Source organism: Periplaneta americana, chromosome 12 (genome assembly GCF_040183065.1).
Source record: "Periplaneta americana isolate PAMFEO1 chromosome 12, P.americana_PAMFEO1_priV1, whole genome shotgun sequence".
Classification (NCBI taxonomy): domain Eukaryota; kingdom Metazoa; phylum Arthropoda; class Insecta; order Blattodea; family Blattidae; genus Periplaneta; species Periplaneta americana.
The window spans coordinates 78,420,677-78,439,600 of record NC_091128.1 but is presented as its reverse complement, the minus strand read 5'-3'; the positions used below and the strand labels follow the sequence as shown (position 1 = coordinate 78,439,600).

The 18,924-nt window shown below is 38.3% G+C and overlaps 1 protein-coding gene and 1 long non-coding RNA gene across 5 annotated transcripts in view; one reads left to right on the top strand and one right to left on the bottom strand.

Annotated features, from left to right (window-relative positions):
• Positions 1-8,134, bottom strand: part of LOC138710589 (uncharacterized) — a 250,615-nt gene extending 242,481 nt beyond the window's left edge. For 2 of the 4 annotated variants that reach the window (XR_011335270.1, XR_011335274.1), the window contains exon 1: positions 7,876-8,050. This is a non-coding gene — a long non-coding RNA (uncharacterized lncRNA). The other 2 variants (XR_011335273.1, XR_011335271.1) reach the window with 2 other exon arrangements.
• LOC138710586 (sodium-coupled monocarboxylate transporter 1-like) overlaps positions 1-18,924 on the top strand; it is a 125,440-nt gene that overhangs the window by 2,962 nt on the left and 103,554 nt on the right. The window lies entirely within an intron of this gene.

Genomic DNA, 18,924 nt, shown 5'->3' with positions numbered 1-18,924 from the left:
TTTACAAATTTTTATAGTTTTACAATTTAGTAATTTTCTACAATTTTTAAAATTTTGTACAGTTTTTTTACCGCCCATGCGCAGTGAAGAGAACCGAAGATGAGATTTATCCACTCATCCTTATAATATCTGTTTACAATCTATATTCAATGTAAAAATAAATAACTCTAGCGCTACAACCCAGGAACGGCCAAGGTCGACCAGCTGGCTGCTGGCCTCAGAAGAGGCTAACGATCATACAATAAGTACGGGAGTAACTTGTGATTAGTACGATGACACCCCTCCCCAGCTCTTTATTCTCTAAAAGTTCACATTTGAAAGCGACTTTGTTCAGTCCCTCGACAAAATATAAAGCAACACCATAAGAATATATAGAATATACCTCATGCAGTAACTATGACGGTACCATCATGTTTAATTTAGGAGGGGCATGTGATTGTACAACTCTCCTTCTCTGTAGCTATCGTCATAATCATCATCATCATCATCATCATCATCATCATCATCATCATCATCATGGATTAGGCCTAACCGTCCCCACTTGAAATTCGTTAGTCCAATGCATTTTAGATCTTCCTGATCTTTGTTCTCTCGGCCAGTGTTCTTTTGTTATTTTTACAGTCTACAGTCTTCATTCTTGGTAAATGGTCCTAACAATTTTGTACAGTTGGTGGGAAGGTAAGGCTCGAGTCAAATTGGTATGTACAATAGGCCATGATATCATCTCTGTAACGGCCGGGGGAAGGAAGTGCCTTACTCTCTGCGCGTGTTTGGTTCAAATCCCAGTTATGTGTATGTTTACAAGCTGTTAACATTTAGTTCATTTCTTATTTCGTTGGTTTTTATCTCTAGCAACCTCTATCTCGCATAAAGAATTACATCTCTGTCACTTCTATTCTTCTTTTAAATGACACTTCCTTAGAGCCCGTTTTCTCACTTATACAGGCTGATTCACGAAGATTGTGCAATGCACTAGGATGTGATTTCTGGCATCATTCTGATGAAAAAAGTTCATATAAACCTATGTCATATTTTTTAAATTGAGTGAGTTACGTCCTCCTGAATGTTAAACATAAACGTAGATATTATGAAGGTTTACGCATCTAAATTATTTACAAGAATGGTACTGGGTGTATTATAAATTCATTAAAGAGCATCCACGTTATTACTCACCTAAAAAATCTGTATTAAAGCCGGTTTTCAAAGACTTCACCTTCTGCAGCAATACACGTGGCCGCCCGAGTGTGAACTGCGCGCCACATTCCCTAACTTCGTTGTTTGGATGCTAGCTAGATACGTTGTACCCTAGATCATATATGTAACAGATATGTCGGGGTTATAGGCTTTGAGGTTAAGAACTTTTATCAGCTTTACTACGCTGCCATCTAGTTGTTACATAAGGAGTCACGTCATAATACCCATTTGAATTGCATTAGCGACTGTGCTGCCATCTCGTGTTCGTTTACGGCGGACGGTTGGCGATCCTGGCGGTTGTTGTCTTCAAAGTGCTGCCGATTTTAACGTAGCGAGGAGTTATCTGTTACATATATGATCTAGGGTTGTACCAGTGTTGAGTTATCTTTAACCCTGACCCTGATGCAATGAGACTTTGTGTCGCTGCTATCAGCTGTACTGTAACACACACAGCTCCAAACGTCTAGAGAGAGAGAGAGAGAGAGAGTTCACAAGAATGCGTGTTACGGAAAAAAGAAACGTGATTTTGTTCGAAACTATTCAAAATCGGACACATATATGAACTTTTTTCATCAGAATGATGTCAGAAATCACATCCTAGAGTATTGCACAATCTTCGTGAATCACCCTGTATATTAAAGATGGAATGTCCATCATTTTATCAATTTTTTTTTTTTTCACTATTACAATATGATTGAAAAAGTTCGAAGAATCCTGTTAAAAATGGCATCGAAGCGACTTTGAAATTGCCACTCTGAGCGTTCAGTCATTTTAGCAGATAACTTTCTCATATCCAAATCATGACGTATGCTGTAAAAGACACGTTAATAGAACGTTTTGGAAGCCTCTGATATTTGTTTGGGTCCAATTAGTCGATTCTCCAAAATCAAGTCATGTACGGCATGGATATTTTCTGGAGTAGTCACAGAAACACAGCTTGAAACATTGTGTTCTTATATTTGATCTCTGTCCTCTCTGAAAATTCGCAACTGAATATTTTATGGTGATGTAAGAAGGACAGTGTTCCTTCAATGTAGCCACCATGTCCGCATAAAATTTTTCCTGTTTTCATAATAGATAATTTATCACAGGTCGATATTCAATTTTTTCAAAATTATTGTTTTTTTTTTTCTAACAGAATTTCTTTAAAAATTCACAATAGACAATCGACTAAACTTTGTATCACCAAACATGGAGTAACTCTTTATCAAAGGACATACTCTTTTCCATGGTAACCGCTTTCGCTTTTGTTTATAATCAAGGTTGAAAAGTAAGAGTCCCTCCAGACGAGGCCACTTTTAGAAGCGTTGCTAACGCGCTGTCGCTTGTGAATAATGTATTTAAATGGAGGCCTTCAGATTCAGCCACGACCACAGAATCTGTCGCGCTGCAGTCGCTCTGTGTGGTTGGCTTCGCCGCTGGTGGCGGCCATTAAAAGTAGCGTTTCTCGTTGCGAGAATTAAATGGTAGGCTAGATTTCAGATGAGGCCACAGCCAGGCCACTATTTTAGTGGCGCGTGAGTTGCGCGTTCGTGGCGCTGCTAACGGACGTCTGTTGGGCAACCCTACATCTACACCGAAACCGTTACGACAGTATACAGGCTATGTTACGACATAATAATATAGAATGATAATAATAATAATAATAATAATAATAATAATAATATAACCATAGACTCAACAACTAAATACCTGGACTAGGGCGAATTACGGATATATTATGTAGTAGAATTTCCTTTGTTTCATGTTAAAATAAAATAACACATCTAAAAAATGTAAATAAATTAACAAAGAGATGAAAAAAAATAGTTGATCTCAGGTTCGAACCTGGGTTCAATTACACCTTTGACTTTGCCATTACACTACAGACATCTATTGTAGTATAGCCTATTGGTTGAATTACGTGCTATGAATGGTATCATGTTTGCTGCCTATTATATTTAATTTTGAATTCTTAAATATTAAACAAAAATACGTTTTTTGCCGTATTGTCCGTCACTTGCGTAATTTTTAAGTTAATATTTTTTATCGTCTTGATGTAAATCATTAAACAAGGTATGAAATAGTCCTCGATTCAGTCTTTCCAAAACTAAGAGATGAACCCATACTCTTGTTTTATTTTTACGTCTATTCTTTCTCCGTCTAAGCAAAGTTGCCAAAAGTATATCTCCTTTTACGTCCATGTTCACTGGAAGACTGAACAATTCTCTACAGAAATTTAGTGTATTAAGCAGCGCCACTAACACGCGTTCGCAGCACCGCTGAAGCGCCATTAAAGTGACCTCGTTTGAAGGGACCCTAACATGTAAATCAATATCCCTTAGTACAAACAAGGCAAATCGTTCCAGGTCAATTAGTCCACAGTACAATGTCCAATATACAAAATATTCAATCAAATAAGACCACTATTCAAAATGTACAGTAGGCAGAAATGTCCTAAGTCAGAACGTTCAATATATACAAATGTTCACAAGTCAAAATATCCAATACATAGAAATCGAAATGTCCATTATACAGAAATGTCCAGAAGTCAAAATGTTCAATACGTCACTTGCGTATCACATCGGTATGTACAGAGACGATTATTCAACTTTCTTTTCGGAGAACTACACAATTAAGATTCCCACCTTATATATGGAATTCCTAGGAAATAACGTTGAAAGGTGGTCATAGAACTCATGATGTAATGGAAGGTTTCCACTCTAAATTTCAAAGTAATGGTTTCTGCCCAACATGTTAGTAGTAGGAGATTTATAGAAAACATAACACAAGAACAAAATGAGACAGAATACCATAATACAAATTCACAATGGTCACATAACAGTAAGGCATCCTGTAAACAAGAAGTGTATTACAAACCAACGAAGATTTGAATGGATAGTACAGAGCCAGAAACAAAATTTGGGCCAACTAATTTTACTAAGTTCCAGATACAACAAGGGCGTCTAAATGTATGCTACTTGTGGATAGTCTTGCGAAGATTGTTGCCTAAATAAGGACTGCTACCACAGCCCATTTTTTAATTCCATATTTGTACATATACAATCAATATAGACTAAAAGGAAAACAGTAGTGTGAAACAATATTTGGGAGCATTTTCATATCTATGAAGCTGCATGCTGCTGACATCAGTGCACCAGAAAATTAAAAATCTGTTAGAGAATATTGTAAATTTAGCGTACATTTTATTGTTAAATCATTAATTTACATTTAATAAATACTATTCTGGACACTTAAGATACTGTACATGTAATAACTCGGACATTTTTGATAATGACCATTAATGACTGTGGACATAATTGGTACTGGAATTTAATATTCTAGAACATTTGAGATAACGGTCGTTTAATGACTGTGGACATGTTTTATATTAGACACTTGATAACTGGGAAAATTTTTTATGCTGTACATTAATGATGAACATTTCGCAGTGGACTAATTGAATGATAATCAAGGCAAAGATACAGGGTGTAGTCCACACCTGTGGAGTAACGGTCAGCGCGTCTGGCTGCGAAACCAGGTGGCCCGGGTTCGAATCCCGGTCGGGGCAAGTTACCTGGTTGAGGTTTTTTCCGGGGTTTTCCCTCAACCCAATACGAGCAAATGCTGGATAACTTTCGGTGCTGGACCCCGGACTCATTTCACCGGCATTATCACCTTCATTTCATTCAGACGCTAAATAACCTAGATGTTGACACAGCGTCGTAAAATAACCAAATAAAATAAAATAGATACAGGGTGTAATTGGTATAAGTACCGTCCTTTTCACAGTCTGCGGGCACGGTCTACAGGATCAAAAAATGTCCATACAACATAGGGTCAAAACTTGATAGTTTTCCCAGAAAAAAATATTTCTTCTCTTATTTTATTCGCGTTACACTGCTTTGCCTATATCGTTAGTAAAATTACGAAAACAATTACATCAGTAGGTATATCTAGCAAAGAGTTGTATTAGTTTAAATACATATTTGTGTGTTCTATTACGTTTTCGTGAAATTAAATAAAATTGCATGCTTAAATTTGTTAATATTCTGGCGTGAGAGATGTGCCAACGTGTTGAGCAGGCAGTACTCTGCACAGACGTACGTGCATGTTAGCTTGGTTCAAACTCCCTGTCCAAAGGTCTACTGCCGAGCAAATGGCAGTTCGGTACCAGGTATTCGATAAACAACTTACAATGTCATTCACAGTTTAGGAATATCATATGTTATTAATTTATGGAGAAAGTCGTCATAATTCAAGTGAGGCAAGGAGATGTACCGTCAATGTTTTCCTCAATGAAGGTTACCTAATCGGCGAACTTTTGTAGCGGTTTCTCAACGATTTTTAGGAACCAGGAGTCTCTTACCTCGTTTCAAAAATCACACAAACAGAAATTTCTTTAAAAATGGTACTGCTTTATTGAAGCGGGAGAGATTAAAATGTTGCATTTAAAAAACGTTTATGTGATTTTGTGCAGTAAACCATTATTGTTTATTTTTCAAACGTACAATAAAAAATGGACCAATATTGCCAGTATTGTTAACCCTGCGTTACTCTTGTTATAAATATTCTCACCATTGCTCAGGTGGGGTTTCACAAACCCCATTTTAAATAACTAATATATTTTTCCGCAAGTTTCAGAAATCAGATAAACGCAATTCTTAGTTAACTTAAACAATTTCTTAAGTGATCTCTTCTGGATGTGATTGAAAGGTATACAGATGCACAGAGTACACACTAGCTCCAGCTCTTAGATTTTCGTTGAAATATACGCACCGGGGTTTACCACACCCCACCTGAGTAATGCAGGGTTAAAATAATAAAATGTAAATTTATCATAAAGTTCTATTAATGAGAATGAAAGTTTGTATTTGCTGTTCGTTTTATGTAAATAACGGTTCGCCCCTGCATTAGAACAGAGCATCTGTTTTGTACCGGTATGTCTGTATTAGCTTGAGCTGTACTGTGTACTTGTAAACTCCCTCATCTCCATCCAGCAACTTAGCCAAACGCCTAATATTATAAACTTTAATAATTAGTTAAATATTGCAATGAGAAAAAAATTGTGAGGACATCTTTTTCTTCCTTATGACATGAACAATCATCAGCTAAAATAATGGCACTTATACCCTTTACACTCTGTATAATATTGTCTCGCCGAATGAGAGTAATTGACGTTACAGGGGACAGTTGCCCTTTCATGGGCTGTTCTTATTTTTAGCTTATATGGATAAGGAAAGCTCTGAATTAATTGCAAAGTAAGTCTGTGACTTAAAGACAACAATATAAATTAGAGAATCGAACGAATTGGGTTAGAAGTGTCTCTAAACAAGTTCTAGCTGCACTTTCAATATTTGTTTGGAGTGGGGAGGACAGAAAAGTGGGCATGGGATAATTAGCCCAACGAAACCCCCTCCTAGCTCTCCCTACATAGCAACACAACTTTATTTGCATTGTTGTAGTAGAGAACATAACTGATAGATGCACTTTCTGTCAATCTGTGTTCATACTTTCGCTGTTGGTGTCGCGGCAATGGAAGACAATCCTGTTGTCTGGCAGTATTTTTGTGAGTTATTTCAGCGAAACTTCAGATTGCATACATAAATTCTTTTATTAAAATTAGATCATTGGCATGGTCTTCCTACACTTCTTTCAAAATAAATATTGTCAGTAATTTTGTGAACGATTCTTTGGATTTAAATATGAAAATGGGAACTAAGATAACTGGGGTAACACATAAATGGTGAATTTTAAATTAAACTTATTTAATGTTCATAATACTGTTTTGGTTTTTAGTGATATTTTGTTTAATTCATTACATATAATAGAGCTTTCAGAATAAACCATCTGGAACTGATTAGAAAAAGTTGTCAGAATATACATCCCTTCTGCAAAATTTACTACTAGAACACCAAATGTAGCATTCAGAATAATGAATAAAATCATGTTTCGAGTTCAGATTATAAATGGTTAATAAATAACACTAATAAGTTCATATTGTTTTTAATCTAATTTATAAAAAAACATAATGGTGGAAATTTATATTAAAGAAACAACAGAAATGCTGACTATATTGATTTCTGAACTTGTTCTGACAGTCATCGCAATGTTATGTGTGTATCTCACAATATTTGACAGAAATAATGTCACTACGATGTATAGGCTATAGGAGTTAACTAAACATTTCCCAGTTGGGTATTTTTAAAACTCTCTTTGAATTGTCTCGATACTCTAATACAGTGGTATTCAATCTTTTTTGTTGGCGTACCCCCAAAACACATTGCAACTATATAACAAATACCAAAGACTAGGATTGAATTTGTACGTATGATAAATTATTATTATTATTATTATTATTATTATTATTATTATTATTATTGTCATCATTATCATACAGTAGTTATTGATGTATTAATAACAACAATAATAATAAGTATGTCAGCATTCTTACATACGTAGTCAGTGGGATGCATTCCCCTTGAAACAACCTCGCGGACCCTTGGGATTCGCGTACCATAGATTGAATACCACTGCTCTAGTAGCTGGTAGCGAAATATTCAAGATCTTCTCACATTCGATCAATGTTACTTATGTTCCACCCACTATAGAGACATTGGCCAATTTTACACATATTTAGTATAACTTGTTGCTTCTTTGACAGGTTAGGTTTGGTTAGTTTAGGTTTTTGTTATAGCCTACCTTGCATATACGATTATAGCGCAACATTGGCAGTTATAAAAGCGAAATATTCGTTCAATGGGCGTTGGATACTCTACATTCACCATAAATTCTATACTATACATAAAAATACTAATAACTCTACTCAGAACCAAGCGAAATCTTAGGAAGTATTTTCCACGAACTAGTGAAACACACTTACTGTACGCCATGGTCCAGGTTATTGTTCAGGTGTTCTTGCACATTGATGCTAGTGACTCTGATGACGGCCCATAGATGTAGCTGCGATCAGCAATTTTACGATTCGTTTGATCACACGAGATCGAGCAAGAGAGACGTCATTTGGAGATTATGTAAGAGACTATGTAGGGTTGAATTCTGTGTTCGTTGGTTGCAAATATTCAGTTCCGTAATGTTTTGACATGGTGCTTCCAAAATTAAAGCATAAGTTTGTGCTAAGAAATATTATTATACTGATATCGAAAGTCTTTGAAATTAACTTACTAACCACAACAATAACAATAAATCAATGCAGGAGTCAGTAGTTTTTCTTGAAATATCATTCGAAATACATTATACAGATCATTTCCTATGTAGGTAGGTCTATCTATAACAAGATTAACTTACGTTTCCTTGACTACACACAACAAAGAAATTTTTCTACAATCGAAAGCAGCTATTATCTAAAGTGTACTGTTTGAATAAGTATAATTTGTAGTTAATTTTTCATACATTCACATAAAATATCATTCTATTCCGGTATTGTGAACACAGCTGATATTATTTTAATTATAAATAGCAATATTTGAATAAGGTATTATATTTTTAATTAGTCTTTCATGCATTCACTTGGATTTTAACAATTTTGGCCCATGTGTACAATATAGCCTGTATTTTATCCCTAAAACTTTGCCTGATGAAGTTTTAAAATTAAGATACCAATTGTGTAAATAATTTTAAAAGAAGTGTAAAGTCCCTTTCCTGCCGCCTTTGTATAACGTACAAGAACACTGCAATAAAAAAAAAGTTCCTCAAAATATTCTGAAGACACATTCTTGTGTGAAGAAGTTTTCGGTTGGATAGTAATCATGTCAAACACCCTTAATCTCTGTTTCTCTCTCAAAATGAGAGTCCAAGTTTCACAACCATACAGAACAACCTGTAATATAACTGTTTTATAAATTTTAACTTCCAGCTTTTTTGAGAGCAGACTAGATGACAAAATCTTCTCAACCGAATAATTACACGCATTTCGCATATTTATTCTGCGTTTAATTTCTTCCCGAGTTTCGTTTATATTTTGTTACTGTTGCTCCAAGATACTTGAATTTTTCCACCTCTTCGAAGGATAAATGTCCAATTTTTATATTCCCATTTCGTACAATATTCTCGACACGAGACATAATCATATACTTCATCTTTTCGAGGTTTACTTCCAAACCTATCGCTTTACTTGCTTCAAGTAAAATTTCCGTGTTTTCCTAATCGTTTGTGGATTTTCTCCTAACATATTCACGTCATCCGCATAGACAAGAAGCTGATACTGTTAAAAATTCATGTCCATAAAATTCTGAAAATATAGCTATAATCATAATAGTCACTGCGTACTTCATATATCGATTTGGGAACTACTGGTATAAAACAGGTTGAAGATTAATAATCTTTAATGGAAATTTAAGACATAATTTAAGTAGGGTGAAAAAAATCTAGCATAAAAATAAACTCGTTTAACGTTAATCTATCTTGGAGAAATCAGGTTCGTATCTCGGCCGGGTTCCAATGTCTCTAGTCCGTAATGGATGCCAGAGGAATGCATCCATCCGGCAGGTGAGGTGGATTAGCAGCAGGTCGTCCACTCTAAACCAGAGCGATCCGGTAGTAACCGACCAGCCCTCTTCAGCGACCATGACTTGCTCCTCCAGTACGAGAGCCAGGGTCTGGTCTGGTCTGCCTGATCTTTGCAGCAAGAACTGCAGCTTTGTAGAATTCATATTCTAAGCTAAACACTGCAATTCGTCTTTGAATATTGTCTTCAATTTACAGGAATTAATACAAAAACGTGACCATTTAGAGATTAGGAGAAATGGTAATGAAAGGTAAACAGACTCGCTAGGAGACAATCTACCGCCTATTTCCTGCTTTTATCACTACAGTTCTCAGAATAATGCTCTGAAATCAAATAAAGTTTTCTTTAATGAGACGGCTGACATACTGTCAGATTGACTGAGCTTCGACTAGATCTCAACGGGAGAGAAAAAAAGACATCGACTATTTAGAAAGTACCTAACACATAGTTACTCTTTGCACTCTAGATATCAAGGGATCTGTCAGCAAATTTATTGGACTGGACTTATTCCCTGACTGACTGAACTCAAAAGGATTGTCTGGACTATACATTACTGGACTTGACTGCATCTCACTGAACCGGACTGCACCTCACTTGATCGGACTGAACCTCACTGAACCGAACTGCATCTCACAGAAACATATTGCACTTCACTGGCCAGCCTGAATATCACTGGACATTGTACCTAACTGGAAAAGACTGCACCTAAGTGAACCACCTTGCACCTCACTGGGTTAGACTATCTCTATGGACTGAACTGAACCCCACTGGATCGGACTTCACGTTAACTGCACCGGACTTCACCTTAACTGGACCGGACTTCACCTTAACTGAACCGAACTGCACCTTACTGGACCGGACTTCACCTTAACTGGACCGGACTGCACCTTAATTGGACCGAACTGCACCTTAATTGGACTGAACTGCACCTCACTAGACCGGACTTCACCTTAATGGACCGAACTGCACCCCATTTGACCGGACTTCACCTTAACTTGACCGGACTTCACGTTAACTGGACCGGACTGCACCTTAACTGGATCAGACTGCACCTTAACTGGATCGGACTGCACCTTAACTGGACCTGACTTCACTTTAACTGGACCGGACTTCACCTTAACTGGATCAGACTGCACCTTAACTGGATCGGACTGCACCTTAACTGGACCGGACTTCACGTTAACTGGACCGGACTTCACGTTAACTGGACCGGACTTCACCTTAACTGGATCAGACTGCATCTTAACTGGATCGGACTGCACCTTAACTGGACCGGACTTCACGTTAACTGGACCGGACTGCACCTTAACTGGATCAGACTGCACCTTAACTGGACCGGACTTCACCTTAACTGAACCGAACTGCACCTTACTGCACCGGACTTCACCTTAACTGGACCGGACTGCACCTTAACTGGACCGGACTTCACCTTAACTGGACCAGACTTCACCTTAACTGGACCGGACTTCACCTTAACTGAACCGAACTGCACCTTACTGGACCGGACTTCACCTTAACTGGACCGAACTGCACCTTACTGGACCGGACTTCATCTTAACTGGACCGAACTGCACCTTACTGGACCGGACTTCACCTTAACTGGACCGCACTGCAACTTAACTGGATCAGACTGCACCTTAACTGGACCGGACTGCACCTTAACTGGACCGAACTGCACCTCACTCGACCGGACTTCACCTTAACTGGACCGGACTGCACCTTAACTGGACCGGACTTCACCTTAACTGAACCGAACTGCACCTTACTGGACCGGACTGCACCTTAACTGGATCGGACTGCACCTTAACTGGACCGGACTGCACCTTAACTGGATCAGACTGCACCTTAACTGGACCGGACTTCACCTTAACTGGACCGGACTTCACCTTAACTGGACCGGGCTTCACCTTAACTGGATCGGACTTCAGCTTAACTGGACCGGACTTCACCTTAACTGAACCGAACTGCACCTTACTGGACCGGACTGCACCTTAACTGGATCGGACTGCACCTTAACTGGACCGGACTGCACCTTAACTGGATCAGACTGCACCTTAACTGGACCGGACTTCACCTTAACTGGACCGGACTTCACCTTAACTGGACCGGGCTTCACCTTAACTGGACCGGACTTCAGCTTAACTGGACCGGACTTCACCTTAACTGAACCGAACTGCACCTTACTGGACCGGACTTCACCTTAACTGGACCGGACTTCACCTTAACTGGATCGGACTGCAACTTAACTGGATCAGACTGCACCTTAACTGGACCGGACTGCACCTTAATTGGACCGAACTGCACCTCACTGGACCGGACTTCACCTTAATGGACCGGACTTCAGCTTAACTGGATCGGACTTACCTTAACTGAACCGAACTGCACCTTAACTGAACCGAACTGCACCTTACTGGACCGGACTTCACCTTAATGGACCGAACTTCACCTTAATGGACCGGACTTCACCTTAACTGGACCGGACTTCACCTTAACTGAACCGAACTGCACCTTACTGGACCGGACTTCACCTTAACTGGACCGGACTGCAACTTAACTGGATCAGACTGCACCTTAACTGGACCGGACTGCACCTTAATTGGACCGAACTGCGCCTCACTGGACCAGACTTCACCTTAACTGGACCGAACTGCACCTCACTGGACCGGACTTCACCTTAATGGACCGAACTGCATCTTAACTGGACCGGACTGCAACTTAACTGGATCAGACTGCACCTTAACTGGACCGGACTACACCTTAATTGGACCGAACTGCACCTCACTGGACCGGACTTTACCTTAACTGGACCGAACTGCACCTCACTGGACCGGACTTCACCTTAATGGACCGAACTGCACCTTAACTGGATCGGACTGTACTTCACTGCATCGGATCGTACCTCACTGCCCCGGAGTGCACCTCATTGAATCGGACTGTACCTCACTGAATTGAACTGAGCCTCGGTGCACCGCACTGGGCGGACTGTAACTCGCTGGACCGGAATACACCTCACTGGACTGGACTAAACTGTACTGTAACGTAATGGACCGGACTGTAACTCGCCTCACCGGCTATAAGCGTACTTTTCTTGCTCGGACCTGACTTTACTGGAAGGGACAGACTGCACTGGGCCGGAACTAACAGGATTAGACTTGGTTGAAACTTACTGTACCGGAACTAATTACATTAGAAATGTTTGGAACTGATTGGACCGGAAACGACTAGACTAGTATCGGTAGTTACTACACAAAACTGCACTGCATCTAATCTAAATGAGACTGAATCTGCTTGGGATTGAGTGAACTGGACTGAATCTGGTTAGGACTTACTGAACTGTGCTGAACCCGATTGAAACTAAATAAAGTGAATCGTACCCAAGCAGACAGACTATGACTGGGCTTGATTTTACTGAACTGGATCTAATTGTGGCTGACTGCACTGGCCAAAAATTGTTTGGGACTGACCGAATTGAATTGAACATCACTGAACTGAATCGACCTGACTGGAGTGTGCCGGACCTAAGTGGCCTGAACTGGACCTCAATGCACTTAACTGGAGCTGATTGGGACTGACAGAATTAGACTGATCTAATCTGAATATACTGAACCAGATCTTGACCGGAGCTGAATAGAGTTGGTGGCGTAGTGCATGACTTAATTGAATTGGAATGGACCAAATTGGGACTAGCTGAACTGAAACCTAATTGGAACTGTCCATCTTGACTGAACTGATCTGACTTGACTCGACTGGAACAGATCTGGTTGAACTGTACAAGACTAAACTGGATTGAACCTGATTAGAACTGACTGAAATGGCCCGGACATAATTAGTTAACTGGATTAGATCTAACAGAATCGGATTGGAGCTATTAGCATTGACTGTAATAGTCTGAATTCAACTGGACTAAACATGACTCAAACTAACTAGACTGATCGATGTCAGGCTAATAGTTAGAAGAGTAACTAGGAGTCTCATATTCCTACATTTTAAACAGTGTTCACAAGCAGTATATTTTATTAAAATGTATGCATTGGTTAATTTTGTAGTCCGGTTAGAAAAATTTGCAAAAATTAAAATTTGTCGCTGGATTTCATAATCGTCATTAAATATCTTGACGTATTTAAAGTCTAAGACATGACTTTTTCTCCACACCACGCCCATGTGAGATTCTTTGTGCTCGTATTTCTTTATGTAAATGAATCGTTGATGGAAGAGAACAAAAGAAAAATAAAAGGAGAAATGCCTTGAAATCAATATGAGTCCATTCTATTATTTGAAATAAGAAACGACTTCAGTGTGAGATCTTATGTTTTTTAATTAATGATAATAAAGGCAATGAAATACACTGGATAAAAATAATATATGATGAAGATGAATCTTTTGAGTAAAGCCAGTGTGTCGTGCTTTCTTATGCTCCTTGCTGGTTCTATCTCCATTGCAATGCGTCATAATTCCACCTGATTACCTGGTCACCTTAAGAACTGAACCAGCTGTTAGACGCAGCTTCGCATAACGGATCCGGCCAAATGACGTCTGGAATACGATATGCAGTCTTACAAATTCGATGAACATGTCTGACGCGTTACATACTGTAGTGTAAGAGTAGTTCTGTCAATAACTCCTCACCTTAGAAACAGAGATGCAGTTTGTTCCTCTTCTGATGCATGAAATGTATGTTATAATATGTTCCCCACAAGTTCTTTTTTAACATTACTCCAACAAGATCATCCTCCATATATCTCATATCTCGCGTTCAATAAAATTACATCTTATTTACACTAAATTGTACATCTTTCTCCCGATTCTATTTCATCCCACAATATTCTAAACAATAACATTTTATTGTAGACTACTACATTGTCTCTAGAACCATTCCATCCCACTGCATCTCTTTACAATCTCGACTTAACTGTTCTATACCCTTTACTCTACACCTCGCTTCAACCCTCCTCTTCCAACTCAGTTACCAACACACCTCACCTTAGTTCTCATAATTTCCTCTGACTATACTGCATTAGGCTTAACAAGACCGTTCTATGCTGGGAACTGAAATGGGAAGCACTGAATGTGGTGGTCTGGGTTGTTCTGCACTAGGATGGACTGGATTGCACTAGACGGAACTGCACTAGGATGGACTGGATTGAAATAGGCTGGACAGGACACTGTTATACTGAACTGGACTACACCAGATATAACTGAAGTATAATTGACAACTGACAAATAACCTGACCAATAACGTAAGTCTGTTTCACTAGTTCGTGGGAAATATTTCCGATGATTTCGCTTGGTTCTGAGTAGAATTATTAGTGTTTTATGTACGTATATTATATAATATATTTGTAACAAGTTTGTTTCTTCCCACGTGAGCGGCGAGAAGATCTTGGATATTTCGCTACCAGCTACTAGAACAGTGGTATTCAATCTACCCTACGGGTACACGTAAAAATGCTGACATACTTATTAATGCATAAGGACAGCGTTTTAAACATACCATTTTTTATTATTGTACAAGATACAGTAATGGAGGAAAGAAATGTTTAATATTTCTAAAAATTTTACTGCTGTAAGCTGTACCTAACCCCTTAATATACTAATATACTACGTAAGTCCTCAATTTTTATATACTGCAAAATAAATGCACACGCAAAACGCATCCTTCAAAGTACACGCGCTCTATCTGTTGGTGATAGTTCAGGATATCCCTATTGGACAGCATTAGACTGCACTTCGAAATGGCCTACATTAGACTGGACTGTAGTGCACTCGGTTAGCTAGACCCCGCCCTGGCTAGCCTGTAGTGCTTACCGCTGGGCTGTACTAGTCTGTACTGGACACTGTACTGAATTGGACTACACTGGAATGGACACCACTAAACTACAGTAGTCTCTACTCGTATGAAGTGGCCTGCGCTAGGATAGACTGGACTTTGCTAGGCTGGGATGTACTCTGTTAATCTGGCATTGCATTACATCAGGCTGGCCTTGGTCTCCACTAGTCTGGACTAGATTCGAATGCAGTGGGTGACTAGGTTGAACCGGATTCGACTAGGTATCGCTCTATCTAACTTATCCCATTTTATCCCATTTCATTTTGTAGAATCTGATACGTTCGTACTATATTTAATATCCTATGTTCTACAGTCTACATTGTACTAGCTTCACAAATCCCATCCTAACCATATTACTCACGAGAATCCAACTTAACCTACACCAGGGGTTCTTAATGTATAGTTTTCGGAGTGGGTTGCCGTAGCTTCCTGAAAAAAATAATAATATTGCAGTATTTCATTTAAAATTATAAACCTATTCAGAACTACGTTTTTACAAACAATAACGAAAACACGAAAACTTCTGTCTTTATATAATAATAATAATAATAATAATAATAATAATAATAATAATAATAATAATACTTCTTAAAATTGGTTATTTTACGACGCTTTATCAATTGCTATGGTTATTTAGCGTCTGAGCAGGCCTAAGATGGCGATAATGCCAGCGAAGTGAGACCAGGATCCAGCGCCGGAAGTTACTCAGCATCTGTTGTTAATGAGTTGAGGGAAAACCCCGGAAAAATCTCAACCAGGTAACTTTTTCCAACCAGGATTTGAACCCGAGCCCGTTCGTTTCACGACCAGACATGCTAACCGTTACTCCACAGCGGTAGAAATAATAATAATAGTAATAATAATAATAATAATAATAATAATGACAAAGTAATAATTTACATACTCATTTATGTAGTATTATTATATTAGCATTATTTATCTTCAAAATAGACCCATGGGTGGAGCAAGTTCATTGCCTAGTTGACTTTTGGCCTTTGCCAAAAAAGGTGAAGAACTCTGGCCTGTACAATTTACTGTGTAATCCTGCAATAGAGTGAATTAGATTGGCTTTTACCATTTTTGTTGCACTCATTCCATCCTACACACTACCACATTAACCGATTCCATCCCATTCCATCCCAGCCGATTTCACCCTACACTTTGCAATACACACCTCATACTTCCAATTCAATAATGTAATGTACTTACTAATGTTACTCGAAAACTGTCTTCTATATTTTGTTTTGCTATTGGGAGGCTCGTTACAACCTGGCAATGCAAATATTCCTAATTTATTGCGCTAACCCCCGGTTGTTTTGCCAGTCCACACTAGTTGACTACGATAAGATTCTCTGGGTATCCTGGTTTCGACTAGGCAATCCCGCTCACCCTTAGACCATTCTCCTCCGCGTGTCGCCAACCAACAATAGGGAGTGTTACGGAATATACTACTGGAATAGAGATACATCGGAATTATGTTGATGTCTAAAACCGGGAAACAGAAGAACCACGAAAATAATCCCAACTGTGACCTTGTATGCCACAAGTATCAGTATAGAGTTGCCATTGAAAAATTCCGTGCTAGCTGGGACTCGACCCCGGATCGCCAACGTGATAGCCATAGACTGACCACACATTAAGCAGCAAAATCCGACAAGAATAAAGTTCATATCCATAATCATACGATACTGGCGATCGTCCTTCATCGTAAGAATTTTAAATAAATATAAGACTAAGTAGGTCTAAATCAAAATTAGGCGCAGGCTAGTCTATGAAATTTTATTTATTATTTTTTATTTTATTTTTTCTTTTAGTTGGTTATTTAATGACGCTGTATCAACTACTAGGTTATTTAGCGTCCATGAGATTGCTGATAGCGAGATGGTATTTGGCGAAATGAGGCCGAGGGTTCGCCATAGATTACCTGAGATTCACCTTACGGTTGAAAAAAAACCTCTGAAAAAACCCAACCAGGTAATCAGCCCAAGCCGGGACCGAACCCGCGCCCGAGCGCAACTTCATATCTGCAGACAAGCGGCTTAACCGACTGAGTCACGCCGGTGACTATTTATTATTATTATTATTATTATTGTTATTATTATCATCATCATCATCATCACCAGAGCAGTAAAATTCGACAGTTCATAATGCACAGTTATTTTACGGGCGTACTTTGTCGTCTGATTTTTTAAAGAAATTAGAGACTATGTAACTAGAAATCTGAATAGTAATTTCTGAAGTTACAATTAATAATAATAATAATAATAATAATAATAATAATAATAATAATAATAATAATAATAATAATAATAATAATAATAGGGGAGACTTGTACCTTTAAACACTTTTCATATTTTATTATTTTTTTAATTTTGGGAAAATTAATTTTTTAAATGAAAAAAACGCTTGAAATAAGTATTGAAGACTTCTTTACAAGTTCCTGTATATATTTTCCTGTTTTACAGATATATTAAGGATGGAAAAATTAAAATGCAGGGATATGTAATGTGTTCAAAGGTACAACAGGTTCATGTACCTAGGAACACACCCTCTTGTAAGTTGTAACACATGGAATATAAGTGGAAATATAGCTGTAAAACTGACAATCATATTTTAAATGTATTTGTCACCATAAACTAGAGCAGGCTTCTCTGATTGAGATTTTATTTCCTGGAGGAGCAATAACTGTTTCAACAGCTTACTTCAAGGCATCTTCATCAATGGTCTCTTAACTCCGAACTTACTTCGTGACATGATCTTAAAATAAAAGAAAAACAAAAACCGATAGTATCATGTACCTTGGAACATGTTCCATGGTACAAGATGTTTTGTGTTCAAAGATACAAGGGTACACGTTTGAACAAATGGCTCCCAAAACTAGAGATTGAAATAAATCATGGAAATTAACCCTGCAATACTCCCCTGGGTGACGCGTCATCACAGATGACTCAATTTTTTTTTCTGTAGTTTAGTCTAAAAATCTAATAATAGATTCGTCGCTCAACGACAAAAAGTTTCAATTACCTGTAGTGGAGGGAGAGAGGAGAGAAAAGTCATGGGGTAACAACATACACCAGGTGACCAGTAATGACGTCCAAAATAGGGCGAGCAGTCCAATGTTATTACTCACCAGATGATAAGGAACACACTGTAGCCTTCTTGATTGATAGTAACAAATAAAATCTGGTTTTGTGTTAGAAAACATATATCAATGAACGAAATGTTTACTTTTGCTACTAAAAATAATATTTTGTCCACAAAAATCGCACTTTGCAATAAAGCAAACCGAAACTACGACCAGAGCTACTCAGCGGCTTTCTCTACAATGTCCTTCAGTTTGGGTCCTCTAGGTGGCAGCAAAAAAAAAAAAAAAAAAAAATGTTCAAAGGTACACTAT